This window comes from Erythrolamprus reginae, chromosome 1 (genome assembly GCF_031021105.1).
Source record: "Erythrolamprus reginae isolate rEryReg1 chromosome 1, rEryReg1.hap1, whole genome shotgun sequence".
In the NCBI taxonomy this organism is placed as follows: Eukaryota; Metazoa; Chordata; class Lepidosauria; order Squamata; family Dipsadidae; genus Erythrolamprus; species Erythrolamprus reginae.
In genome coordinates, this window is record NC_091950.1 from 32,319,154 (window position 1) to 32,336,202 (window position 17,049).

Below are 17,049 nucleotides of genomic sequence, written 5' to 3' on the forward strand. Positions count from 1 at the left end.
TCCTGATGCTTCTTGACCACCTTCTGCGACAAATTAGGTCCCACAGAGTTGGCCTTCTCCGGGTCCCGTCGACTAAACAATGTCATCTGTCGGGACCCAGGGGAAGAGCCTTCTCTGTGGCAGCCCTGAACCTCTGGAACCAGCTCCCCCCAGAGATTAGGTTATATTTCATTATATGATTGTATGATTATTCTCTTTTATTCATTTTATTGTTTTATATATGAGGTTTTTATATTCTTGTAAGCCGCCTTGAGTCAACTAAAATAAATGCTACATACATGCATGCATACATACATACATACATGCATACATACATACATACATACATACATACATACGTACATGTATGCTTATGCATTCCACACCTATACACACATGTTCTCCCACAAATCTGACCAGATAATGCATGGGGGTTGGGAAAAAACAAGAATGCCCAGTAGATATTTTGGCAGCATGGCCAAATTGAGTTTTTATTCTTTATCAGCCACACTCTTTTGGCATTCCATCCCATATTATGTCGTCTGTGTTTTTATTATCCTGTTAGAATACTGGGTCAAACATGACTTATTGCACGGTACTTAAATTGTTAACCTTCTTTTCACTATTGCTGTCCTTTGGGCCTTGATGGATTTCACAGTTGAATTCCTTATCTCTTCAACTTACTTGTTCCTGCATTCTTCTCTAGAGTGCTCAAAGTTTGGTCATTCTGCTCCATCTCCTTTTCTCAACCTTTTAGTTCCTGTAAAATAGCTGGAAAAAGAGAAAATAGATTCAAAAGAGTTTCAGACTCAGTGTAAACTGCGCGAAGCTCGACTGCAGAAAATATGATTTCAGTAACATTGTGATCAATGCCTGGAATGTACTACCGGAATCCTTGGTTTCTTCCCAAACCCCAAAAACTTTAACCTTAGACAGTCTACAGTAGACCTCACCCCATTCCTAAGAGGTCTGTAAGGGGAGTGCATAAACACATCATCATGCCTACCATCCCTGTCCTATTGTCCAAATTTACCTATACCTACTTTGTTTTTGTTTATGTTTATACCATACCTATTATCCTGTATACATTTTGACAAATAAAATAACAAAGATTACAATAATAACAATAGCAAAAGAGAGAAGTGGATACCATGTAGCCAACTGACAGTGATTATATGTCATACATGGCAGGACATATGAAAAGCCATCAAAAAGATGTAAGGAAACATAGAAACATAGAAGACTGACGGCAGAAAAAGACCTCATGGTCCATCTAGTCTGCCCTTATACTATTTCTTGTATTTTATCTTACAATGGATATATGTTTATCCCAGGCATGTTTAAATTCGGTTACTGTGGATTTACCAACCATGTCTGCTGGAAGTTTGTTCCAAGGATCTACTACTCTTTCAGTAAAATAATATTTTCTCATGTTGCCTTTGATTTCCCCCCCAACTAACTTCAGATTGTGTCCCCTTGTTCTTGTGTTCGCTTTCCTATTAAAAACACTTCCCTCCTGAACCTTATTTAACCCTTTAACATATTTAAATGTTTCGATCATGTCCCCCCTTTTCTTTCTGTCTTCCAGACTATACAGATTGAGTTCATTAAGTCTTTCCTGATACGTTTTATACTTAAGACCTTCCACCATTCTTGTAGCCCGTCTTTGGACCCGTTCAATTTTGTCAATATCTTTTTGTAGGTGAGGTCTCCAGAACTGAACACAGTACTCCAAATGTGGTCTCACCAGAGCTCTATATAAGGGGATCCTGCTTGTTATACCTCTAGCTATGCAGCCAAGAATCCTACTTGCTTTTCCTACCGCCCGACCACACTGCTCACCCATTTTGAGACTGTCAGAAATCACTACCCCTAAATCCTTCTCTTCTGAAGTTTTTGCTAACACAGAACTGCCAATGCAATACTCAGATTGAGGATTCCTTTTCCCCAAGTGCATTATTTTACATTTGGAAACATTAAACTGCAGTTTCCATTGCTTTGACCATTTATCTAGTAAAGCTAAATCATTTACCATATTACAGACCCCTCCAGGAATATCAACCCTATTGCACACTTTAGAGTCATCGGCAAATAGGCAAACCTTCCCTACCAGACCTTCCCCTATGTCACTCACAAACGTATTAAAAAGAATAGGACCCAGAACAGACCCTTGTGGCACACCGCTTGTAACCTGTCTCTGCTCAGAATACTCGCCATTAACAATAACAAAAAAATAAAATGAAAAGTTGGGAAGAATATTAGCCAAGATTAGAATTGGTGCTAAATATTGGTATTTATAAAAGATAGCTTCCAGTTGCCATTTGGAATTCCATATCTCATTCCAGTGGAAACTAACCAATACAGAGTACAGTGAAACAGTTACTTTCTGATATCTGAACTCTATGATTCTCCTAATGTATTATAGTTTCTCCATTGCATAACTCTCAGTGACTCTACGTGGCTTACAACAATTAAAAAATGTGTTAATGAAGTGAGGACTCTCACTCTTTTTAACTAACAAACCCTAAGTAACATTTATTTATTTATTTATTCATTATTTAGATTTGTATGCCACCCCTCTCCGCAGATTTATAGTTTTAGAAGCTGGATCATACCTTTGGATTAGATTTAATTTGTGATTCACTGGGATACTCAAGTGCTTTACCCATGTCTTTCTGCTGAGCCATGTCTTCTCTATGCTATATTTGTTCTTCTCTATGCTATATTTGTCCATTTGTCCCCAGATACAAGAATCAGATTTATTCTTATTTATGTCATCCTATTTGTTTTGCTCCACTATTCAGATCTAACTAGACCTTTCTGAATCTACTTTGCTAAGCATTAGCCATCCTGCCCAGCTTTCTGTAATCTGTAGCTTTTATCATCATCACCTCAATCCTCCATCCTGATCAAATCATATACAGTAATCTTCTCTAACCTGATGCCTTCCAAATGTATTAGACTTCAACTCCTAAAAGCCCCAATCAACAATTCTTATTGACCAGGAACTCTACACATTGAAGTCCAATGCATCAGAACTTCAGTTTCCATAAGGCTATCTTAATATGTCCAAACCAGAACCAAATTTTAAACGAGTAAAATAGAAAGTAAACACCCTATTTTCCCCTCTGAGGCCCAACAGCATGTTTTGCAACAATGCACATTTTCAAAAAGAAAGTTGTATCGTGTGCTAGATGCTCTTCTCTACTGTAGCCTGCTGTTCTCTCACATGTAGGCCATGCTGATAGAAACTGAAAGCTAGCCAAATTTCAAGTTGGATTCACCAGTCCCCTCACATTAATTAGTGCAACTATTCTGCTGCCATTTGGAAATTTATGAAGATACAAAGTTTATGAACTAGTAAATTAAGCTTCGAAGAATGTAGGTCCCTCTGTGTTACTCTGGCTCCTTGATCTTTGTTTTGAGTCATAATTAGAAAGGGATATTTATAAATAGGCTGCTGGTGGCAGAATCACTCAACTTGCAGTGGGGCAGCTGTAAATCCATTGTGATGCTTGAGATGATGCCCTGTGACTCATAGATCCAATGGCTTGAAGAATTATTGTGGCTATAATTAGCAATTAATTCTTGCATTTCGCCATACCAGAGAACAAAATGTAATGATGAACAAGAGAAACAAAATAAGGAACCAGTCAGATATCTTTGGTTACATTGATGCCATGTAGTTATATCATTGACACTTGTTGGCCACTTCCATGGATGAATTAGGTCCATCCTTAAATCATGAATAAGCCTGTGTAGCACACTGGTTTACAGTGAAGACATATTGAAGATGTATAATTCTAGCCACCAATTATGCTACTCTGGACTTCTGATAAATGCAACTATAATAATGTACATAAATGTGTGTAAGACAGAGAGAGAACTCATTATCATATTAGACTAAGAAGCCCTTAAATAATTTCTTGGTCTTAGATTAAGATGACTAAAGTCATCTTAATCTTCTTAAGACTAAGAAGCCCATAAATAATTTCTTGGTCTTAGATTAAGATGACTAAAGTCCCCATTTCGTTGGGACCATTCTGTTTCAAAAAACACAATCTAAGTGGCACATAACCTCATAAACCAGAAAAGTGTCTTGGTTTTCAGGAAGATAGCCCCAGCCTGCCAGTATCAGCATCAGTATGCCCAACAGGAGACTCACTCAAGCAGCAATAAACTCACCTTACCTGAGCAGATGTGCAAGAAACAACTTTGTTGTTCACAGTTCACCATGCCTGCACAAGTACTTGATTGTTTAAAGTGGAATGGACAACAGCAGAATGGAATGGCACAGTCATATAAATGGCAACAGACAACCTTCCTCAATTGTGCCTTGGTATTATTCTATTGATCAGATTCAAAAATTCTTCCCTATGGAATGGGAGACAAGGAACAAAGTGAAGATTAATTCCATTTTATGACCATTTTAAAGAGATACATTGCTTGTTAATCATCCATTAATATGGTTTCAGCTAGTAATCATTTTGCACATGCCGTAACAACCCAATAGGGAATAAGAAGTATTTGGAAATATTGAAAGCTGCTTCATTATTATGAGAACCTTTCAAACATTAACTTCCCATGCTTTTTTTTTTAAAAAAAACCCAAATTACCCAGGACTCGAGAAAATGAGTTATGGATTAACATTCATAAGAATGTGGCTTTATACAAATTAATCTGCCCCTGCTTTTACTTTTGAAATGAGATCACCCTATGAGTAAGACTTATTTTGCTAGCTTATAAGTTATTGGTTATAGAAGGGAACTGAAGTTTTAAACAAGTTCACTTTTCCTTGTAAAGAGTTATCAATTCTTGTAGACCTGAAAAAGTTTCAATCTAAATCAGGATCTATCTTGCCAGATCAGATATTGATGGCCCTGGAGACTCCAGCTATTGCCCAAATCCTCTAGATTGGAGATTGGTAAATCCTTTTCTGCTAAGAGTTCCATTTCCTCAAAAATAATCTGTTGAGGGTTGTATTGTGAACAGTTCTTTCTCTTTCAACTTATCTCATTTTTATTCTCTCTTTTTTTCCTCTTCATAAATCTTCCAAGCAACAGGACAGAGATCTCTTCAACAGAGAACTGAGTTGATATTTTATTTATTTGATATCCTATCTTTATTATTTTTATAAAGAATTCAAGGCAGTAAACATAGGTAATACTCGTTCCTACTTTTATTTTCCTCTCAACAGTTCTACAAGGTGAGCGGAATGAGAGACAAGATGACTGGCCTAAAATCACCCGGCTGACTTTCATAGCTAATGTAGGACTAGAATTCACAACCTCCTTATTTCTAGCCTGGTTCCATGACCACTGGACAAATCCAGCAGGAATGTTGCAGGAACCTTTTGAAATTACACTGTTGGTTGCAAATTACCTGAATAAACACGATCTAAGTATTGCCCACAAAATCATATGCTGCAACGTCCTGCCTGTCAATGACTACTTCAGTTTCAACCGCAACAACACAAGAGCACGCAACAAATTCAAACTTAATATTAATCGCTCCAAGCTTGACTGTAAAAAATATGACTTTAGCAATCGAGTTGTCGAAGCGTGGAACTCATTACCGGACTCAGTAGTGTCAACCCCTAACCCCCAACATTTTTCCCTTAGACTATCCACGATTGACCTCTCCAGGTTCCTAAGAGGTCAGTAAGGGGCGTACGTAAGTGCACTAGCCTGCCTTTCGTCCCCTGTCCAATTGTCTCTCCTTATCTCATATATCATATACCTTTTCTTCCTTCATATATCTTCTCCTCTATTTTTATATCTTCTCTTTATATATAATACTTCATGTCTATTCTCTTCAATATGTATTGTGTATTGGACAACATAAATAAATAAACCAACCAACCAACCAACCAACCAACCAACCAACCAACCAACCAACCAACCAACCAACCAATCATAGATTTGAATGTGGCTTCCTAAGACCCAGTAAAGAAGATGATTTCCATATCACCATTTAGCTGCAAATGAAGATTTGTCCAAAAGCATGAGAAGGTGTCCCACTCTATTTTGATGAAGCACTGAGCATATGAACAAGTACACCCTGTGGCATATTATATCACTTGATTGGCTCAACAGTAATAACTGTGAGAGGGATCTTGGAGTCCCAGTGGACAATCACTTGAATATGAGCCAGCAGTGTGCTGCAGCTGCCAAAAAGGGCCAACACAATCCTAGGCTGCATGAACACAGGGATAGAACCAGGAATGGGTTCCACTTACATTCGCCACCAGTTCACATCACAATGTTTCACACATGCACGCTCAGCTCATATGGACGTCCCCTGATATAATTCTGCTTCTGCACATGCTCAGTAGCTATAATAAGCCTTAAACACAGTTGAGGAGCTGATCAGCTGTGCTTCGGGTGAAGGAATAAAGGTAAACTAAACCCAGGGGCAGGTGGGAGGGCCCTTTTTCAAACAACAGCAGGGCAGAAACCTCTATACAAAAAAGGGCAACAAGAATGATCAAGGAAATGGAGCACCTCCCTTATGATACCAGGTTGCAACGCCTTGGTCTCTTCAGCTTTGAAAGACGGCATTTAAGGAATGACTTAATTGAAGTGTAATAAAATCATACATGGGATAGAAAAGGTGGATAGAGAAAAATTCTTTCTGAGGCTCCCCTCACTGGGAAACCCCACCTCCGGACTTCCATTGCCAGCGAAGCACCCATTTTTGCGCTGCTGGGATTCCCCTGAGACACCCCTCACTGAGAAACCCTACCTCTGGACTTCCATTGTCAGCAAAGCATCTGTTTTTGTAATGCTGTGATTTTCCTGAGGCTCCCCTCAATGGGATTCCCTTCATTTTTGCCGGCGCTGCTTTGAATCCCAACGAGGGGAGCCTCAGGGAAATTGCAGAATCGCAAAAACATGGAAGTCCAGAAGTGGGGTTTCCCAGTGAGAGGAGCCTCAGGGAAATCCCAACAGCACAAAAACTGGTGGTTCGCTGACAACAGAAGTCCGGAGGTGGGGTTTCCCAGAGAGGGGAGCCTCAGGGAAATCAAAGCATCACAAGAACACGGAAGTCCAGAGGTGGGGTTTCCCAGGGAGAGGAGCCTCAGGGGAATCCCAGCAGTGCAAGAACGGGCACTTCAGCTGGCAACATAAGTTCAGAGGCAGGGATTCCCAGCAGTGTAAGGCAAAAGGGGTGAGTTTTGGGCTTGTATGCATTATTTGCTTTTACATTGATTCCTATGGGAAACATTGTTTCATCTTATGAACTTTTCACCTTACGAACCTCGTCACGGAATGAATTAAGTTCGTAAGACGAGGTACCACTGTAAATGGATGGATGGATGGATGGACGGATGGACGGACGGACAGACGGACAGACGGCTGCCATAAGGAAGAGGGGGTAAATCTATTCTCCAAAACACCTGAAGGCAAGACAAGAAGCATTGTATAGAAACTAACCAAGGAGGGAATCAACTTAGAACTAAAGAGAAATTTCCTGACAATTAGAACATGTAATCAGTAGAACAACTTGCCTCCAGAAGTTGTGGGGGCTCCAACACTGGAGGTTTATAAGAAGGGATTGGACAACCATTTATCTAAAATGGTATAAGATTTTCTGTTTTTGGGGGGTGGGGTAGTAAGAGGTCCCTTCCAACTTTTTAATTTTGTGATTCTGTTATCACCTAACACCAAGGATAGCATTATGATATTTTATTTGTTTATTTATTTGTTTGTTTGTTTTGTCAAGTACGTATTGGTGATATACAAAGGTATAATAATATTTATATATATATGATACTAGTAAAAGAGAAAAATTAGGACAAGGGATGGATGCCACTCTGGTATACTTATGTGTGCCCCTTACTGACCTCTTAGGAAATGGGAGAGGTCAACAGTGGATAGTCTAAGGGTAAAGTTTTGGAGGTTATGTGATGATACTATAGAGTCAGGTAGTGAGTTCCATGCATCAACTACTCGGTTACTAAAGTAGTATTTCCTGCAATTGAGTTTAGAGCGGTTTACTTTAAAATTTGTATCCGTTGTGTGCTCGTGTGTTGTTGTAGTTGAAGCTGAAGTAGTCATTGACAGGAAGGACATTGTAGCAGATGATTTTATGGACTATGCTTAGGTTGTGTTTAAGGTGACATAGTTCTAATGTTTCTAAACCTAGGATTATGATCATTACAGCAGATATAGACATGAAAAGAAATTGGGCTACTCACATATTTATTACATTTGTCCATGCCCCAAGAACAGATCAATATACCTATTCCCCACTAGTAGCATCTTGAGCCTCAATTACATCAAAATAACACAAGGCATCATGATCTCACCATGCAAAAGGTTCAACATATCTATGTCTGATGCAAACATATAAATCAATTCATCATTTTATAATACAGTACATATAATACAGTACATATGCCCAGGTTCGCCTGGTGCACCAGTTGCGGCCCTATCTGGACCGGGACTCACTGCTCACAGTCACTCATGCCCTCATCACCTCGAGGCTCGACTACTGTAATGCTCTCTACATGGGGCTACCTTTGAAAAGTGTTCGGAAACTTCAGATCGTGCAGAATGCAGCTGCAAGAGCTATCATGGGCTTCCCAAGGCATGCCCATGTTACTCCAACACTCTTCAGTCTGCATTGGTTGCCGATCAGTTTCCGGTCACAATTCAAAGTGTTGGTTATGACCTATAAAGCCCTTCATGGCACCGGACCAGAATATCTCCGGGACCGCCTCCTGCCGCACGAATCCCAGTGACCGGTTAGATCCCACAGAGTTGGCCTTCTCCAGGTCCCGTCAACTAAACAATGTCATTTGGCGGGACCCAGGAGAAGAGACTTCTCTGTGGCGGCCCCGACCCTCTGGAACCAGCTCCCCCCAGATATCAGAGTTGCCCCCCCCCCTCTTTGCCTTTCGCAAGCTCCTTAAAACCCACCTCTGTTGTCAGGCATGGGAATTGAAAATTGTTTCTCCCTTCCCCCTAGGCTTATAGAATTTATACATGGTATGTTTGTTGGTATGATTGGTCTCTTAAATTGGGGTTTTTTAGATTACTTTTTAATATTAGATTTGTTACATTGTTTTTTATTGTTGTTAGCCGCCCAGAGTCTTCGGAGAGGGGCGGCATACAAATCTAAATAAACTAAACTAAACATATGTTGTTATTTGGTGTCCTTTGCTTCTCTGTAGAACTCTGATAAGACAACAAGGCTTTGTTAAATGTCTAATGAAGTGGCATAGTCAGGATGAAACAAAGTACTTCCTTATTTGGGGGGGGGGAGGGTTGGGGGATGGGGGGGGCAGCCAGCCGGAGCTTCTCTTTATGCTGAACTGATGCATCTCTCCTCAATGTAGTCTATTATCCCACTCTTTCTGGGTTTCTGATAATGGCTATGCCTCCTTCTTTCACAAAGCAGTTACAGAAGAGAAGGTGAACAGACTGACATAGTCACAGCTGGTGGGACATTATTAGCAAAGGTATGAAACTGAAAAAATAAAATCATATAATTACTTGACACCTCCAAAAATCGTAGTGTGGAAATGATCCCGGTGGAGATAGGGCGGGATTTTTTATTTAAAAAAAAAACTACACACACAGACATCACCAATATGTTTACATTCTGCAAAACAACTGAAGCTGCCTGTGGTATTTGTTAGGCAGATAGTTTATTTATTTATTTTATTCATTAGATTTGTATTTTATTTTTTATTTTTATTTTTTATTTATTCATTTGTCCAATTTGTCCGTAGACTCGGGGCGGCTCACAACAGTGATAAAAAGAATACATGGTAACAAATCGAATAATTAAAATCTAAAATAACAGTTTTACATTACAAAGTATAAAAACAACAACAACCCAATAGATAAAATACATACACACAGTCATATCATGCACAAAAGTTAGGGGGAGAAATGGAGAGCCTCATTCATTCATTCATTCATTCATTCATTCATTTATTAGATTTGTATGCCGCCCCTCTCCGAAGACTCGGGGCTGCTAACAACAATAATGAAACAACATATAACAAATCTAATATTTAAAATAATTAAAAGACCCTTATATAAAAAACTGAACATACACACAAACATACCATGCATAAATTGTATAGGACTAGGGGGAAGGGAATATCTCAATTCCCCCATGCCTGACGACAGAGGTGGGTTTTAAGAAGCTTACGAAAGGCGAGGAGGGTGGGGGCAATTCTGATCTCTGTGGGGAGTTGGTTCCAGAGGGTCGGGGCCGCCACAGAGAAGGCTCTTCCCCTGGGTCCCGCCAAATGACATTGTTTAGTCGACAGGACCCGGAGAAGGCCAACTCTGTGGGACCTAACTGGTCGCTGGGATTCGTGCGGCAGAAGGTGGTCCCGGAGATATTCTGGTCCGGTGCCATGAAGGGCTTTATAGGTCATAACCAGCACTTTGAATTGTGACCGGAAACTGATCAGCAACCAATGCAGACTGTGGAGTGTTGGTGTAACGTGGGCATACTTAGGGAAGCCCATGAGTGCTCTCGCAGCTGCATTCTGCACTTTTCACTACTTTCCTCACCACTAACTCATTAATCTTAGAAATGGCAAAACAACAACAACCCAACCACCTTCCTAGCCTCATCTGCAGCTTGTAAACATGGAAAGCTAATTTAGCACCCATAATGTGCTATGTATGAAACCGAGGTATGAACTCTCTCTCTCTGCATGTGACCTTTCAGTGATTTCCTGTTCTCTGAAATCAAAAACACATCTTGCAGCTGAGAGAAACAGTTATTTTTGGGAGTTCAAAATCACTTTGAAAGCAGAATTGATGGGAGGCAGGGAACGCCATCAAGACAATATGTGGAATGAAGTGAGATTACAGAAAAATACAAAGGGCAGAGATTAGGGGCTATATTTTCCACTGAGCAACTATAGAAGAAGCACAGCTAAGTAGCCATGATAGGTTATTTTCTTCCTTTCACCTCCCACCTTCCAAAGCAGCCAAAATTGAGGCTAATCTTATCAGGTGGTAGAAGAGCATTTCTCCTTCTCCGTCAACAGCTTAATTATCATTCAAGGTGCTGATGGCAGCAGGCTTTATGGCTTCAGCATAAATGGAGCTTTTGAGCAAACAGCTCCCCAAACAGTCATCAATGTGCTAAGAGGCAGAAAAGGTGAGCCAGGGAGATGAATGCTGTTTCTCTAAGATAAGCAGGGTCTCGGGCAATTTTATAGATTAGATTGCTGCTGCTGCATCTGGTGCACTTGACAAAAGACATTTGGGGCCTTGTGATGGAAATACAGTCATAAACACAAGCACCTTTTTTTCCAGGTGGCTGAGCCTCTATGGGAGGAAGCCAACATACATGATTCTTCTAGGAGCATCTCTGAAACCTGTAAAATTTCCATGAGGTTGAATTTCCTGCTGGGCTTATGCTGCAGCAAAAGCAACAGAAAACACTGAGGCAGGAGCGCAGAAGGCAGGAACTGGAAGAGGAGTAGATGAGGCATGGACATGTTGGATAGTGTTATATCTCTGTCCTGGGTGAATGACTAGGCTTGATAGCAGCAGGAGATTAAAAAGATGGTTTTTTCTCCCCCTCCCCTCTTCTATCCCATTCCTTTCCCAGGCAGGCAGGTGTAAGCGTCTGAATCAGGAGGTGAGCACAGGAAATGTTTTATGGAGTTATATAAAATGTTTTATGGTAATTTATAGGTCAAAAAGTGTTTTAACTTGTGTTCTGTTCGATAAAAGTTCCTAATGTTATGTTCCCGGGTCACCCTGACCCGGACCGAAAACTCTTCATTTGCAGTGCTTATATTTGGTCTTTTTGAAAGCTTTTTTCACCTGGAAACATGTTTGAACATTTCTGCACACAATGGAATGAAAATTGAACTGAAAAAATTAATCATTATTGGTTTATTTTGCACATAAATGTGCCTCCCCCCCCGTTTTTGTGAAAGTTTTTTCAATTTATGGATAGTTTTGCTTGCAAAATCCATTCTATTTTACTAAAGTTGGTGTGGGATTGGTAGCTTGAACATTTCTGCACACAATGGAATGAAAATTGAACTGAAAAAATTAATCCTTATTGGTTTATTTTGCACATAAATGTGCCTCCCCCCCCCCGTTTTTGTGAAAGTTCTTTCAATTTATGGATAGTTTTGCTTGCAAAATCCATTCTATTTTACTAAAGTTGGTGTGGGATTTGTAGCTTGAACATTTCTGAACATAATGATATGAAAATTGAAGTGGAAAAATTGATGCATATTGGTTTATTTTGCATATAAAGTTATTTCAATTTATATAAAAATTATGCTGTTAATTTCAAACTTACATACTTTTTTTTAGTAAAATGGATTTCTTTCATAAAATTAGTTATCTGGCTACAATGTGGTTGATTTTCAAAAGGATATTCCAAATATTTCTAGACAAATATGTATAAACAGTGACAATAATGGCACACAGCAAGGCCGGGGGTGTGTGTCCCTTTTGTGGCAAAAATAAACCAATAAGAACCATTTTTTTCAGTTCATTTATATTTTTCTTATATTCAGAAATGTTCAATTTAGTATATCAAACCTTTTGGGGGAAAATTCCTTAGGGATTTGTAGCCTTAAAAAATAGAAATTGACACGAAATTCAGAAAGGATGGGGGGAGGGGCTTTTTGATCAAAATAAAAATATAAGTCTCAATTTTTCCAGTTCAATTTTCATATCATTATGTTCATAAATGTTCAAACTAGTTTTCCAGTTGAAAAAGTTTTCAAAAAGATCAAATTCAAGTACCTAAAAAAATTCTTTTTGGTCCGGTCACATACGAACAGAAACAGATTTGAAGTGATGATTTTTTTTTGCCCAGAAAACAATTAGCCACCACCCCAAAAAAATTTTTTTATGATCAGCATTGTTAAATTGAGTAAATGAATGCCTAAGATTTTAAAGAATATTTCGGATTTGGAGCATTAAAAAATAAGAAGTGAAAATGGTTTCAAGCAGCCGAGGGGGGGGGGAGGCCTTATTTCTGATGTTAAAAAACCAGTAAGAATCATTTTTTTCAGTTCCTTTATATTTTTCTTATATTCAGAAATGTTCAAGGTACCATTCCCACACCAACTCCAGTAAAATAGACTGCATTTTGCAAGCAAAACTGTCCATAAATTGAAAAAACTTTCACAAAAACGGGGGGGAGGCACATTTATGGGCAAAATAAACCAATAAGGATTAATTTTTTCAGTTCAATTTTCATTCCATTGTGTGAAGAAATGTTCAGACTACTTTCCAAGTGAAAAAAGCTTTCAAAAAGACCAAACATAAGCACTGCAAATGAAGAGTTTTCGGTCCGGGTCAGGGTGACCCGGGAACATAACATTAGGGAGGTTTTTTTTTTCAGCAAGAAAGAAACCTCCCACCCCCCCAAAAAAATTCTCATAGAGAGAACCCCTGAAATGATGAAAAGTCATGAAATTTCAAGTTTCAGATATGCAGGGAAAATTTTTTACAGGGTCTCAAACGTTGATTTCGGGTCTCACAGACCCGAACAGAACAGTGGGGTTTTAATATGATCCCCACAAATGACAAGTATATACGGAAAGCTGCTATCAGCCTCTGCTTTTCCTCTTTACCTGTTTACTTCAGCTGTCATAGTAAAAATAATGTGCCCTCTCCTCAAGAAGCCTTCCCTGGACCAATGTTACCTCTATCTTTTTTTCGGTGTGGGCAGAAAAGTATAGTGTCTGAGCGGCAGTCCCTTTGGGACTGGGCGTCATAGAAGTATAAATAAATAAATAGATAAATAGATAAATAGATAAATAGATAAATAGATAAATAGATAAATAGATAAATAGATAAATAGATAAATAAATAGATAAATAGATAAATAAATAGATAAATAGATAAATAAATAGATAAATAGATAAATAAATAAATAAATTTCCCTTCTTTTTTATTAAAAGAAATTAATAATAAAACAAAACCAAAATCTATTACTATTATTACTATCTTCTCCTCTTTTTCCATCCCTGTCTCCTCCCCTCGTGTGTGTGTGTGTGTGTGTGTGTGTGTGTGTGTGTGTGAACTCTTGAACCATTTCCAATAACAGGTGAGCTATTGGAAATGGTTCAAGAGTTCACAGACACACACACACACACACAAACGGCTGGGGTTTTTTTTCTCTGTTATTATTTGGGTGCTTTTTACCATATGCTTTAAATCAATAGTCATTTCTCTCTCTTTCTCTCCCCCCTCTTTTTCTCACTTTCTCTCTCCCTCTCTCTCTCTCTCTCTTTCTCTCTCTCTCTTTCTCTCTCTCTCTCTATTGCTTTCTTTCTCTCTCACTTTCTTTCTCTCTTTCTTTCTTTCTCTTCTCTCTCTTGCTATCTCTTTCTCCCCCCCTTTTTTTCTATCTCTCTTTCTCACTTACTTTCCTCTCCCTCTCTCTCTCTCTGTCAGCAAGAGGGCTGTGAGAGAGCGCTTTCTCCGAGCGCTTTGGGAACGCATGCCCTGCCTCTACTGCAGCCCCTTGCTGAAAGTCCGGGACGAAAGCGCTCCCAGCGAGGGGGCTGCGAGAAGGGCGGGGCGGGCATTCCTGAAAACCCTCTCTCGCAGCCCCCTGGCTGGGAGCATGGAAGAGAATGAAAAGAAGCCGCAGCCACCGGCGCTGGAGAAGTCTTGCCCCAAGGCAGGAGGCGGCGGAGGAGGAGAGAGGGAAGATCGGGTGGGCGGGGAGCAGCGCCGAGAGGCCAGGGGCGTGAGGGGGCCGGAGGCACTGTGGGGAGGCAGCTGCGGCTGCGGCTCCCTTTCCTTTAACTGCCGGCGCCTCCCTGCCCCCGCAAACCCCAGTGGGCTGGCAGGGGGATGGGGAGCGCACGCCGGTGGAAAAGGGTCCGTGGAGGGTATTTGGGGGGGGCACACGCACGCAGCTTACGGGGAACGCTGCCCTGGACCCAGCTGTACTTAATAACTATCATCCAGTCTCCAACCTTAATGGGGAAGGTTGTCAAGAAGGTGGTGGCGCTCCAGCTCCAGCGGTCCTTGGAAGAAACTGATTATCTGGGCCCTCAACAGTCAGGATTCAGGCCTGGCTACGGCATGGAAACTGCTTTGGTCATGCTGATGGATGATCTCTGGTGGGCCTGGGACAGGGGCTTGTCCTCTGTCCTGGTGCTTCTTGACCTCTCAGCGTTTTTTGATACCATCAACCATGGTATCTTTCTGCGCCGGTTGGAGGGGTTGGGAGTGGGAGGCAGTGTTCTTCAGTGGTTCTCCTCCTACCTGTCCGGTCGGTCATAGTCGGTGTTGGTGGGGGGTCAGAGGTCGACCTCTAGGCTTCTCCCATGTGGGGTGCCTCAGGTATTGGTCCTCTCCCCCGTGCTATTTAATATCCACATGAAACCGCTGGGTGAGATCATCCAAAGGCATGGGGTGAGGTATCATCAGTATGTTGATGACACCCAGCTGTACATCTCCACTCCATGTCCAGTTGGTGAAGCAGTGGAAGTGATGTGCTTGTGCCTGGAGGCTGTTGGGGTCTGGATGGATGTCAACAGGCTCACACTCAACCCTGACAAGACGGAGTGGCTGTGGGTTTTGCCTCCCAAGGACAATTCTATCTGTCCATCCATTACCCTGGGAGGGGAAATTATTGACCCCCTCAGAGAGGGTCCTCAACTTAGGGGTCCTCCTCGATCCGCAGCTAACATTAGAGAACCATCTTTCAGCTGTGGCGAGGGGGGCGTTTGCCCAGGTTTGCCTTGTGCACCAGTTGCAGCCCTATTTGGACCAGGAGTCACTCCTCACAGTCACTGAAGCCCTCATCACCTCGAGGTTCGACTACTGCAATGCTCTCTACCTTTGAAGAGTGTTCAGAAACTTCAAATCGTGCAGAATGCGGCCACGGGAGCTTTCATAGGGCTACCTAGCTTTGCCCACATCTCTCCAACACTCCGCGGCCTGCACTGGCTGCCGATCAGTTTCCGGTCACAATTCAAAGTGTTGGTAAGGACCTATAAAGCCCTACATGGCATTGGACCAGAATATCTTCGGAACCATCTTCTGCCACACAAATACCCAGCGACCAATAAGGTCCCACAGAATTGGCCTTCCCCGGGTCCCGTCGACTATACAATGTCATCTGGCGGGCCCCAGAGGAAGAGCCTTCTCTGTGAATCCCTCTGGATCCCTCTGGAATCAACTCCCCCCAGAGATTAGAACTGCTCCCATCCTCCTTGCCATTCGTAAGTTACTAAAGACCCACTTTTGTCACCAGGCATGGGGGGACTGAGATATCCCCCAGGATTATACAGTTTACGCAAGGTATGATTGTGTTGTATGGTTCCAATGTTGGGTTTTAGAATGTTTTTAATATTAGATTTGTTACACTGTCACTATTTTGTTGTGAGCCGCCCTGAGTCTATGGAGAGGGGCAGCATACAGATCTAATAAATTATTATTATTATTATTATTATTATTGTTGTTGTTGTTATTGCTATTATTATTATTATTATTATTATTATTATTATTATTATTAACAATAATTTATTAGATTTGTATGCCGCCCCTCTCCGAAGAATGGAGGGGCTGAGGTCAGTTAATTGGGAGAAGGGGGAAGAGTACTGGTGAGTGCCCTGTTTGAAATTTCAAATAATTGCTAGGGAGGAATTTTCTCATCACCGTCTGCCCAACACGAGATGAGAGGATGAGACAAGACTTTGGAGGTCTTCTAGTCCAGTGATTTTCAACCATTTTTGAGCTGCGGCACATTTTTTACATATTCAAAATCATGGGGCACATTGAGCGGGGGGGGGGGATAAAAAAAGTTTGGGCAAAAAACCTCACTCTCTCTCTCTCTTCCTCCCTTTCGCTCTATTTCTCTCCCTCTTTCTCTCCCTTCCTTCCTCTCTCTCTCCATCCCTCTTTCTTTCTCTCTTCCTTCCTTCCTCTCTTTTTTGCTCTCTATCTCTCCCTCCTTCCCTGCCTCTCTTGCTTTCTTTCTTTCTCTCTCTCTCTTTCTTTCTCTTTCTCTTTCTCTCTTGCTTGCTTTCTTTCTCTCTCTCTCTCTTGCTTTCTTTCTCTCTCCTTTTCTCTCTCTCTTGCTTTCTTTCTCTCT